General features: G+C 42.0%; 1 long non-coding RNA gene across 1 annotated transcript; it reads right to left on the reverse strand.

Annotated features, from left to right (window-relative positions):
- Positions 1–5,567, reverse strand: LOC122783666. The gene is made up of 2 exons (XR_006362065.1): positions 4,820–5,567; positions 1–1,481 (listed from the first exon to the last, which is right to left on the reverse strand). It is a non-coding gene; the product is annotated as an uncharacterized LOC122783666 (long non-coding RNA).
- Between the last annotated feature and the right edge of the window lie 5,282 nt (positions 5,568–10,849).

Raw genomic sequence — 10,849 nt, forward strand, 5'->3', positions numbered from 1 at the left:
TCATTGATCTGGTTTATGTATTAGGTTTCAATAATAACAATTGTTAATTTCTTCTTTTTGGGTACAGATTTACAGACATAGCATTTGAGTCAAACCTGTCGGGTACCTTTTTTTTTTCCTCCTAAAAACATTTATACAGAATTGCCTTCAGGTTTTTAAAATATACATATTTCCTTCCTATATTTACAGAATACAAACCCGACAACTTTTTGTGGGTTGTAACGAGACACGCGGTACAAAACAAAAAGTGTGTGTGTGTGTGTGGGGGGGGGTGGGGGGAACAAAGCATGGAACAGGAAGTAACTTACAACAGTCACAGGTGATTATTGTGCTTTTATCCGGAGGAACTGCCCCAACTTGAACATCTGATCAGACGTCAGTGGAAAGGAGAAATTCCCTCTCTCTCTCTCTCAATCTGTTTTCCTTTCCCCAGAGAGCATGATCACATAAATCAAGGAAAGAAAAGAAAACAGGCCACTCAGATAATCTCTCGATTAGGCTGGAGGTGCAAATGAAAGAGGAGAAACATGAAGATTTTCTCTCTTTAAACATCACCTGACCCAGATTTGAGTTTTTCCTTTTTTTTTTACAAAGTTGAGCAAGTCTTTAAAAGAACCAGGTTTCATGGAGTTTATTTCCATTATTAAAGTTACCCTAAATTCACACTCGCTGTCAGATGTGTGCTCTCTGACACAGTGGGGAGAGAGAAGAAACCTGTCAAATCCACTGACGAACACGGGAGCGTGTCACTTTGGTTTCCTTTACTTTTCCTCCTCTCCTGCAGATGTCGCTACTGAAACAATGTTCATACAACACAGAGACACTGCGCTCGGTAATGAAGGACTATAAACCTAGACACAACTTGAAAAGAGGACAAGGATCTTCACTTGCAATGGCTTTCTCTGCACCGAGTCGCTTTGTTAAAGAAAACAACGAGGTGGTGAGTTTACAGAGATCAGGAGAAGAAAGAACTGACAAAAAACAACCAAGGAGCTTTTAAATTACTAAGAGTCCCCGTGCCTGTTGGATGAGAGGATGAACTACTACCATGACACATACAGTACTGGAGGTTTCGGCAACGCCACCTGACATGGCCGAGTAGTTGAACATGGGTACATTCTGCACAGGACTTTTTTGGAGAGTGGGACGGGTAATGTGGTGAATGGATGCTGGCGTCCAGAGGTTGCTGACCGGCAGACGACAACTGGCCCCCACGCTGCCGCCGCACGTTGTCCCACAACCGGAGCCCAGCTGGTGTTTTGGCATCGAGCGAGTGTGAGCAGGCTGCGGGCCGACCTCATCCGCTCTGGATGTACTTTTTGATGACCACGCACCCGTGTCTGAAGAGCGGGCACGGCAGCGACTGCAGCAGCGTCCAAGTGTTGGTGCAAGGGTCGAACGTTTCCATGTTGCCAAGGACCGGACCCTCGCTGCTCACGATGCCTCCCGTGCAGTAGATCTTCCCGTCCAAAACCACAGCACTGCAGGAACACACAGGACATTTGTTTCCGTCAGTTTCAATCCTTTAAGGAACATTTTTTAACTCCATTTGAATGGACGTTTATGGGGAAAATAAGCCTATTTCTGGTCTCGTGGTGATGTCAGATTAGTAAAACGGATGATAAAGCTCAGCACATAGGAGTGGACACTGTGTCTTTGACAGCTATAGGTGCCTGGTTGCAGCTGATGTCTGAAACAACTGACCTCTTGGTCAAATAGCAACCAGAAGACTGTCTACTTTTTAAATTCAGTCTGGTTTATATTCATTATTTGGGTGTAAGAGCTAGAAACCTGTCAGACAAAATCAGAGGTCTCCAACCCCTTTTTTTCAACTGAAAGCTACTTTGACAAAATTAAAAAGGCCGAGAGCTACTCGTGTTTGTTTGTTCGTTTTTGTTAAACATTTATTCCCATAGCTTGTTTCAACCCAGACAAGCTGAAAAGAGCTTGTTTTGCCTGCACTTTTTACAAAATGTTGGTGTCCACAACTCACATTTCCCCCTCGTGTATCTCATCCACGATTAAATGAAAAATATTAATGCTATCAAAACAAAACAGTGCGATTTACAAGTACACTGATACTGTATCACTGCAGGGTGTATGACATATATACTGCATATTTTCATTTTAGTGACATGACTGCATGGAGTCAATAAGTCTTGTTCTGATTGTCAGGAAAGGCCAACTCATGGTATATTTTAGGCCTTAAATGATTTGTTTAAGGACCTGTACACATGAGAACAAGCTTAGGAGAATCCACAAAACCTTTGGCTTTTTAATCCAGCATTTTAGGAGCCATGCTGTTTTTGGAAAACTGGTTCTAGAGTGGCTTTTCTACATGGCGTCTGCATGTACTCCCGGTGTGTGTGTGGGTTTTCTCCTTCTCTTCTTCCTCCAGTCCAAAAACATGCAGATTTGAGGATTAGGCAGATTGGGCACTCGTGAGTGTGAGAGTGGATAGTTTGTGTCTATGTGTGGCCCTGTGATCTGTCCAGGGTGTACCTCTGCCTATCGCCCTATGTCAGCTGAGATCTTTTTTAAAAGAAGAAGAAGATTGTATCAAGGAAGTTCTGTTTTGGTGTGAATACGGCCTCAATTGTACAACAAATAACAAAAAAAAATAAAAAATCACCTTCTTAGATTGCATTTCTTGACCATAATCAATAACGTCCTTGTGGCCGTTGGTTGCCGAGCAACTACTCAGTGCAAAGGAGCATCTGGACACATGACCCTCATTAAAACAGAATTGTTTTTCGACATCAGTTTTTGTCTGCATTACGCAAACATGATTTACCGAGTTAATTAGTGAGCTTTAGATGAGCTGGTTGGTGGATTTTGACGAAACAGTATCCCCCTGTTTGCAGGCTTACTGCTAAACCAACACAACCCATCAGTTTTGGCCCAAATAATAATGAGGGGCAATCAGTGTCAGGATGAGAGGTAGGTGCATATAAGCATGTGTGGCTTTGATATGAGATCGCTGCAGTATGAGTCACGGCCCTTATTGTTTCGTCGTGATCAGACAACAAAGCCACAGACGGACGACGACGACGTCTCCACACTCCAACATGCCGACTGTCGCGCTGCGGGGCCACGCCTTGTGAGTACGCCACATCAATCAAACTATGTGAGTTAGGAGGGAGTCAAAAACCACACACAGTACTTTCCCTCCTCCGGGCAAAATCGGGAATTAATGAAAAAGCAAATATCTGTAGAAAATGTGCTCATTTGATATGAGAAACAGAAACAGGGGTTTGTGTGCAGAGAGGATTAAAAACTTGGACTGTAAGCTGATTAGGGCTTTGTACTCCTATTGGGGTTTGCAACGATCTGCATTTACATAAGGTGCACGCTCAGACACACACACACACACACACACACACACACACACACTGAGTGAGTGAGGTACAGGCAAAATAAACATGTAGTCCTACTGCAGAAATTCAACAACACTGCTGGGAGTGAAAAAAAAGATTAGAACATGAAGCCTAAATCCACTCGGAGAGAAAAGGCAGCTGATCCAAAGTGGAGGGAGCGCAGGGCGAAGCCTGGAGTTGCTCTGCTTGATAAACAGAAGGGAGGTGCAGGTCTGCAGAGGGCTGGACGCAGCGAGGGGAGAATATCAGCTCTCCTGCACCATGACCTGCTAGACTTCATCTTCTGTGTAAGAGCATGCACTGCAGATAGTGCTGTTCCTGGGCATTTTCTTTTTAAGCAGCTCTTTCTTTGTGTGTGTGTGTGTGTGTGTGTGTGTGTGTGTGTGTGTGTGTGTGTGTGTGTGTGTGTGTGTGTGTGTGTGTGTGTGTGTTGTTCACCCTCCTCCCCCCCACATGTCTCGCTCTCCTGTGTCAGACTTAGTTAAATGTAGCAGAACAGCTGCCTGGCGTGGCCTGCTGCAGCTTATCAATAACTCTGACAACATGATTTATGATATACATTCTGAACATAAGATCACTGTCTGTAATTGCTTCCCAAATGTATCTCACACATATATTTGTCCTATCTCTCTTTCTTTCTGTGCAAAAATAAATAAATAAATAAATAAATAAATAAATAAATAAATAAATAAATAAAACACAGTTAGGCCGAGAGAGCTGAGCTCATTATCCTGCAGACCGCACACTTCAGTGACTTGACCTGACTTGGACATTAAGACATGATCCCATTGTTTTTAATTTCCATTTATCTCACTTTATCAGCCATTATGTCTCTACAAATTCTATTAAAGCTTACAACTAATATGGAAATAAATGAATAGTTTTAGGTAAACGAGAGACTAAATGTTTAAAAAAAAAAGAGCAGATTAAATCAAGATGACGGCCTCTACGGTTTCCTCCCACAGTCCAAAAACATGCAGATTTTGGGGATTAGGCAAATTGGACACTCTCAATTGACCGTGAGTGTGAGATTCCCCCTACGTCAGTGAGTGAATTAGAAAGCTTTATTGTTTTTCACCTGGGGGAAAGTTTCAAAACTAAAATCCACAATATATTTTCCTCTGTGCAACAACTTACCCATGTAAGATTTACAGATTACTGAGATTTTCTTTTCAATACGCTTGTGAAAGTGCACAGTTTAATTATATATATATATGTATATATATATATATATATATACATATATATATATATATATATATATATATATATATATACATATATATATATATATATATATATATATATATATATATATATATATATATATATATATATATATTATATGTTTAAAATAATAATAATAATATTAATAATCCTTTCAAAACCTCCACAGTGCGGATTTTCCTTACAAGTGGTGCTGCTACCTAATAATCTCTTACCTGCAGAACTGCCGAGAGTGATTCATGTTGGGCCCGGCCTTGATGTTGCCTTTGTCTGGGTCATAGATAGTGGTAGCTCGAGCATAGGCTCCTCCCAGGATGAATATAAAGCCGTTTAGACTCACCGCAGGAGCGTATTTGTTATCTAAAGATATGAAAGAGAAAGAGGGAAGGAAGGAAGGGGAGGAAGGACGGAAGAGAGAGAGACACAGAGAGCTTTTTTGGTAAATCGCAGCCATTGTTTACATGCCATTCTCTCACACAGCAGAATTTTCCATTCAGTAAATTCAGTCTCAATTTATTTTGTTCGCCTCTATTCTTTTTCCTGCAGTCCCCTGGCTGCATGCAAAAATCATCATCAACATTCTCCTTATCGCTTTACAGATGTGCCATTCACAAGATCGCTAAGGAAGTGAAAACACACACACACACACAAAAAAACCCCACAATAGATGGCAAACCAGTAAAAAAACAGAGTTCATAAATCACTGCGGGTTTATTGGTTTCTGCTGCGAAAATATGTTTGGGCTCGGCTACAATATACGAGTTACCAATAGTCCCAATAATTCACAATTGCATTACGCCCTCTGGCACCTCCATAGATTCACAATGCACGATGCAAAAATAAATAAACGAAAAGAACCCTTGCACATGTATTGGAAACACATGAGTAAACAGGTGGCACACTGTGCATACTATATAATTCAATCTTATACAGTGTATAGCACAAAAGAAAGGGGCATCCAAGTAGGACCGAGGAAGAATTATGGATGATGGGAAACAGAATGAACCAGCGGTTTGTGTAGAATGGTGCCATTGGAAACCTGCAGCTTGAGAGCATCAGACCCCGCTGTGTGGGAAGAGGAAGTGTATTTTAAACTCGGAGCAATTTCTCTTGTGCAGAATGCAGCTGGCCAATTTACAAGCAGCATGAATAATGTACCCACACTTGGCCATGAGCGTGCCGTCCTCACTGTTTGTTTGCCACAATGGACGGACATACCTCATAGGAGACGACGGGCAACGGAAGGGGGGGGGGTAAAGTCTGATGCCCTAATAATGGTGATGGCAGTCCCGAACGCTGCTGTTGTTTAGTGAACCACCTCCCATTACCGCCGCCTTTAGTCCGGCTGCTGAGAGACATGTTTAATTAACAGATCACCTCTGGAGATGCTGCTGCCGTTCCTCACACACTCGCTCTGTGAATGAGCCGCTCTGCGTATATACTGTAAGTATCGGCCTATAATGTTCTACAACAACAGCACAGGGAGGCTGATAATAAGCTTACTGTTCAACATTGGACATTTTATTGTATTAGGAATGAAAACACTCAGTAATTAGCACTAAACCTGTTACTTTAGGTTACATTCTTTTGCCGTGTCTGCTTGTCTGTCTGTCTGTTTGTGAGCTGAATAACTCAAAAAGTACATTTTGATGACAGATTCAGGATTTATTCGAAGTCATTTTAACCTTGCGAAACAAGACAGGTTTAGACGTTTTTGTTTAGAACGTTGTAAAAAAATGTCAATGTTCCATGCAGATGTTGAACCATACTGACACTGCGGGACACTGTGCAGCCTTGGCCGAGGTTTAAACTCTCCGAGTGTGTTCCCTAGTTTGGTCATAAACAGTGTCTTTTGATTTGGATACTGCACTACTGAATATTTTGAAGTCAAGTGTGCAGCCGTAAAAGACAAGTTCACACAAAGCCACAAATGCCGACCTCTCGGCGATGCTTCGAGGAAGGAAGGGAAAAACAGACGAGACAAAACTTAAGTGTTAGGCAACGGACACATCAAGTCATCATTATCCATGAACTGCAGCCTTTATAAATAACTTCACAAAGTTGTTTCCTACGTTCTCTTACTGCACTTTAGACATTTACGCGACGACGGTCCACTTCTCATTCTGCCTGACATGTTTCTTTTACTTTCTTCACTTCATTGATATGCCACTGCCTGTCTTTTGTTGTGTGTGTGTGTGTGTGTGTATATGATGTTTTGTGTTTGTTCCCTTAAACACAGAACACTCATTTTTCTCTGCTCTGCACCTGAGGCAGAATAATAATAAGATGCTCTCAAAGGAAAACGCACACATGCAATTCTTTTTTTCATTTTTTTTTTTTCACTTTCTTACTCATCCTCTCTTTTGTGGACCAACTGTAAGCAGTGGGTTTGAGAGCTTGGAGAACTACCAGACAGGTAAATCTCATTCTCAACAGCCAAGCCTCAAAGGACCACTGTCGGGTTTCAAGATCTGCTCTTACTGTATGCCCCGGCCGCCAATGCAGAAAACCAGCCGCGTATTGTCTCTGTCAGCTGAAAAACTCTTTAATCCTCAGACAAACCTGGCTTTTCTCAATAGATTCTGTCTGGATTTACTAATCTGTGGTTAGAAAAGGAATCCATTGCTGACCGCGCTGGACTTAAAATGTCATAAAGTGAAGCAAAACGACACCAAAACATGGTTTTAACACATGGCCAGTGATAGAGATACAGCTGTGCCTGCAGGGTAACACGGGCTAACACAGCTTCTCCTGATAAAACAGCTTAGTCGCCACGTCTGGGACCCCTCAGGCTGAGGTCAAGGACGAGCAAATGGGTAAAACACACACACACACACACACACACACACCGATGATGAAATGTGTGGCTCCTGTTCTAAACAAACACCTCGTTCTTCCCCTTCACATCCTTTTTGATCTGATTCCTGCATCGTGGAGAACAGATGTCGGATTTTTTAACTCGAAAACACACATACACACACACACACACACATTGTCGAACGATTACTGTACAGATCTAGATAAGAATGGCTTCTCTGAAAAAGACTCCCAAACAGCAGTTGTTATCATGAAGCCATGACATTGCACTGACACTGTGATGTGCCATCAGTCGCTGATGGAAGAGACGGACTGAGGAATAAACAACATATTCCCCTTCCAAAAAAAAAAAAAAAAGATGGAGGACAAGGTGCCGGGTTTCCTCCCCTACGTCCCTCATCCTGCCAGAGAGCATGAGGCAGCAGGAGAAGTGGGACAAAGAGGCTTCAGTTCTTGTAGCCAGAAGCTTAGATAAGATTACAACAAGGTAATTGGAGCAGCAAAGGCTTTTTTTCCCTCCACACAATGTCCTTTTATGTGGTGTGAGGTGAATAAGAGCAGCCTTTGAAATGACAGGCCAAAAGAGTAGAAGGACGATAATGTATTTTATTCACTATGATGGAGAACGGGTGGAGGGAACATTTCCAATTAGGTAACTATGGAAACACCTTCTTCACCTCTCTTACGTTGTCACTTTCACCTCCTCTTCCTCTAAACTGTTGTCTGCGACGTCATTTACAGTTTTTTTTTTTTTTGCAGTGCATTTTGCGACGGAGCGATGGAGCGATGGAGGGATGGAGCTTCCATGTTTTTTGTCCCTCAAGCTGATCCTGTCTCTCACCTGTGTGAACACACGCTGGGTGAACAACGGGAGCACTGCTGAGTTTTTGTGGAAAAAGACTGTGGAAAAACGATTGTGATGTTTTGTGTTGCTTAAGCAGAAGTCACTAACAGGTAAAACAAGGCCTGGATCTGAACCCAGACGCTGTCCTATACGGACCCGGACTTATTTCCATAAATTATAGATAACAGCCATGTTTTTTTTACCAGGCGTTTTATTTTAAATCCCGTAGTTTTTCTAGCCTTCATGGCTCCAGACGTCCACTTACATGTTCTGTACATCATGACATGATAACACTCATTTCGAGAGACAAGAGAAGGACGAATAAACTCACTCACTCATCTTCTACCGCTTTATCCTCCACAGGAGAGTTGCAGGGGGGCGGGGTACACCCTGGACACACCGCCAGTCCATCACAGGACCACTCTCCCTCTCAATTTAGAGTGTCCAATTTACCTAATCCCCATATTGCATCTTTTTGTGGGAGGAAACCGGAGAACCCGCAGAAAACCCACGCACACACGGGGAGAACATGCAAACTCCATGCAGAAAGACACTTGTTCTTGCTGCAAAGGAAAGAGTGGAAGAATAAACTAAGTAAGAAAAGTAGCAAATGTAGAAAACAGAGATAGTTTTTAACAAAGTTTTTCTTATCCAATTTAATGAATCAATTTTTATTTTAATCCTGTGTGCTTTCATTTTTAATAAGTTTATCACGACACCTGTTTTCACCTGAACTGAGGAGAGATCATTTGTCTTATTACAGTGCATATTTATAATTCCCTTTTATTTCATGTACAAATTGTACAAAAATGAACCAAAAAGTTTAATATAATGAATAAATACTCACAAGGCACTTCATCACCCCCAAAAAGCACTTTAACTACTCTGGCTTGTCATAAGTAACATGTTTTTTTCATAATTATTATGTGTGATCTGGTCTAAAAATGTCTTTGTGAGGTGTGACCCCTGTCAACGTTCACATGTTTTGTCGTCGTTGTTATTTTACATTGCTTGCATCTTGTATATTTACATGAAAATGTCTCGTGATATGCCAGGTATAATATAAATAAATAAAAAATAATCACGTTCCTGACCTTTGCTTGAGGACGTTTTCCGAGACTGTGACTTTGACGTTACAGGAAAACTCCAAAAGTCTGTGTTGAGATGCACGTTTAGTTCATAGTGGTCACCAATGTACTTTGGTGAGTTATTCAATAAGTAAGGCCAAAATAAATAAACAACATTTTCATTCATCAAACATGTTGAGAAAACACTTTTTTAGCAAGGTAGTTTGAACTGACCTAAACTATGTTGCACAAATTATGAATGAAAGAAGTACGTTGCTTGTTCAGTGGAGCAAGGACGTTTTTAAAGAGGTGTTTGGGGCAGATATTTTGTCAGTGCTTGTGGTGCTGTGAGCTCCCACAAAAAAAACTCCTCAGTCCTTTCACCTGTGTTGTATCGGGGTGAGAGGAGACAGAAATCAGAAAGACATTTTAGTAATTCGAGTGAGCTGACCTTCCAAGAAAAGCAATGAGGCTTCATGAATAGTTAACTGCACGTGTGGGTGCTCAATTATGCCCCAGTGTCTCTGAACATATGCTGCTCAGCAGACAGATACCGAAGACAAAGGAAGGTATGGATGAACCAAGGCCGCAGAGACACTCTGCATCTCAATAGACTTTGACTATTTTTGGCACAAGTAATATTATTTTTCATTCTGCACGGGATGGGAAGTCAGTCCTGATAAGTGTTTGTGAAACCCATTTGCAGCACATGTGGGAGACGGTCCAGGCAGTGGGAAATCACACACACACACACACACACACATACACACACACAGGTGCACAGATGCAGGAAACGTACACGGCTGTATGTGTGTCAGTCGATAAGACAGTGCTGAGAGACAGAGGGGAGAGGTGTGCGGGTGGAGGCGGAGAAAGTGAGACAGAGACGGAGGGGGGGCTTGGAGAGAGAGAGAGAAAGAGAGATGAACAGGGAGATTAGAGGGGGAGAGTGATGGAGGAAGGCAGAGGGGTTGATCGAGAAGTGCTCCCCACCCGCTCACTAAAATCATCGCCGGCCCAATTTCACAGGAAGCACTAAACCCGTCCATTATCTTCTGGCTCGTTGGCTGTCAGACGTCGGCCCATCTACACCCTGACAGATGATGGTGTGTCTGTCTACATCTGTCTTGCACACACACACACACACACACAAACATATATATATATAAACACATATACAAAGAAAAAGACAAACACCACGAATGTATGTGCACAGGCACACGTTACATAATTCATATGCTGTGTACCTGTGCCCCCGGGGGATGTATGGTTGATATGTGGTAAGCAGCGGTTGTGTGTCTGCATTGCTCTGTGTGTGTGTATATATATATATATATATATATATATATATATATATATATATACATGTGTGTGTGTGTGTATTGTGTGTCTCACGACTTTTCTCTCATTATTCCTCTGGCAGCCCATAAATACACTTCAGCTCTCACCCCAAACACCCGTGCTTACATAATCATCATTTCGCTCATAGTAGACTCTCTCTCTCTCTCTCTCTATCT

The sequence above is a fragment of the Solea senegalensis genome, linkage group LG17 (genome assembly GCF_019176455.1).
Source record: "Solea senegalensis isolate Sse05_10M linkage group LG17, IFAPA_SoseM_1, whole genome shotgun sequence".
Lineage (NCBI taxonomy): Eukaryota > Metazoa > Chordata > Actinopteri > Pleuronectiformes > Soleidae > Solea > Solea senegalensis.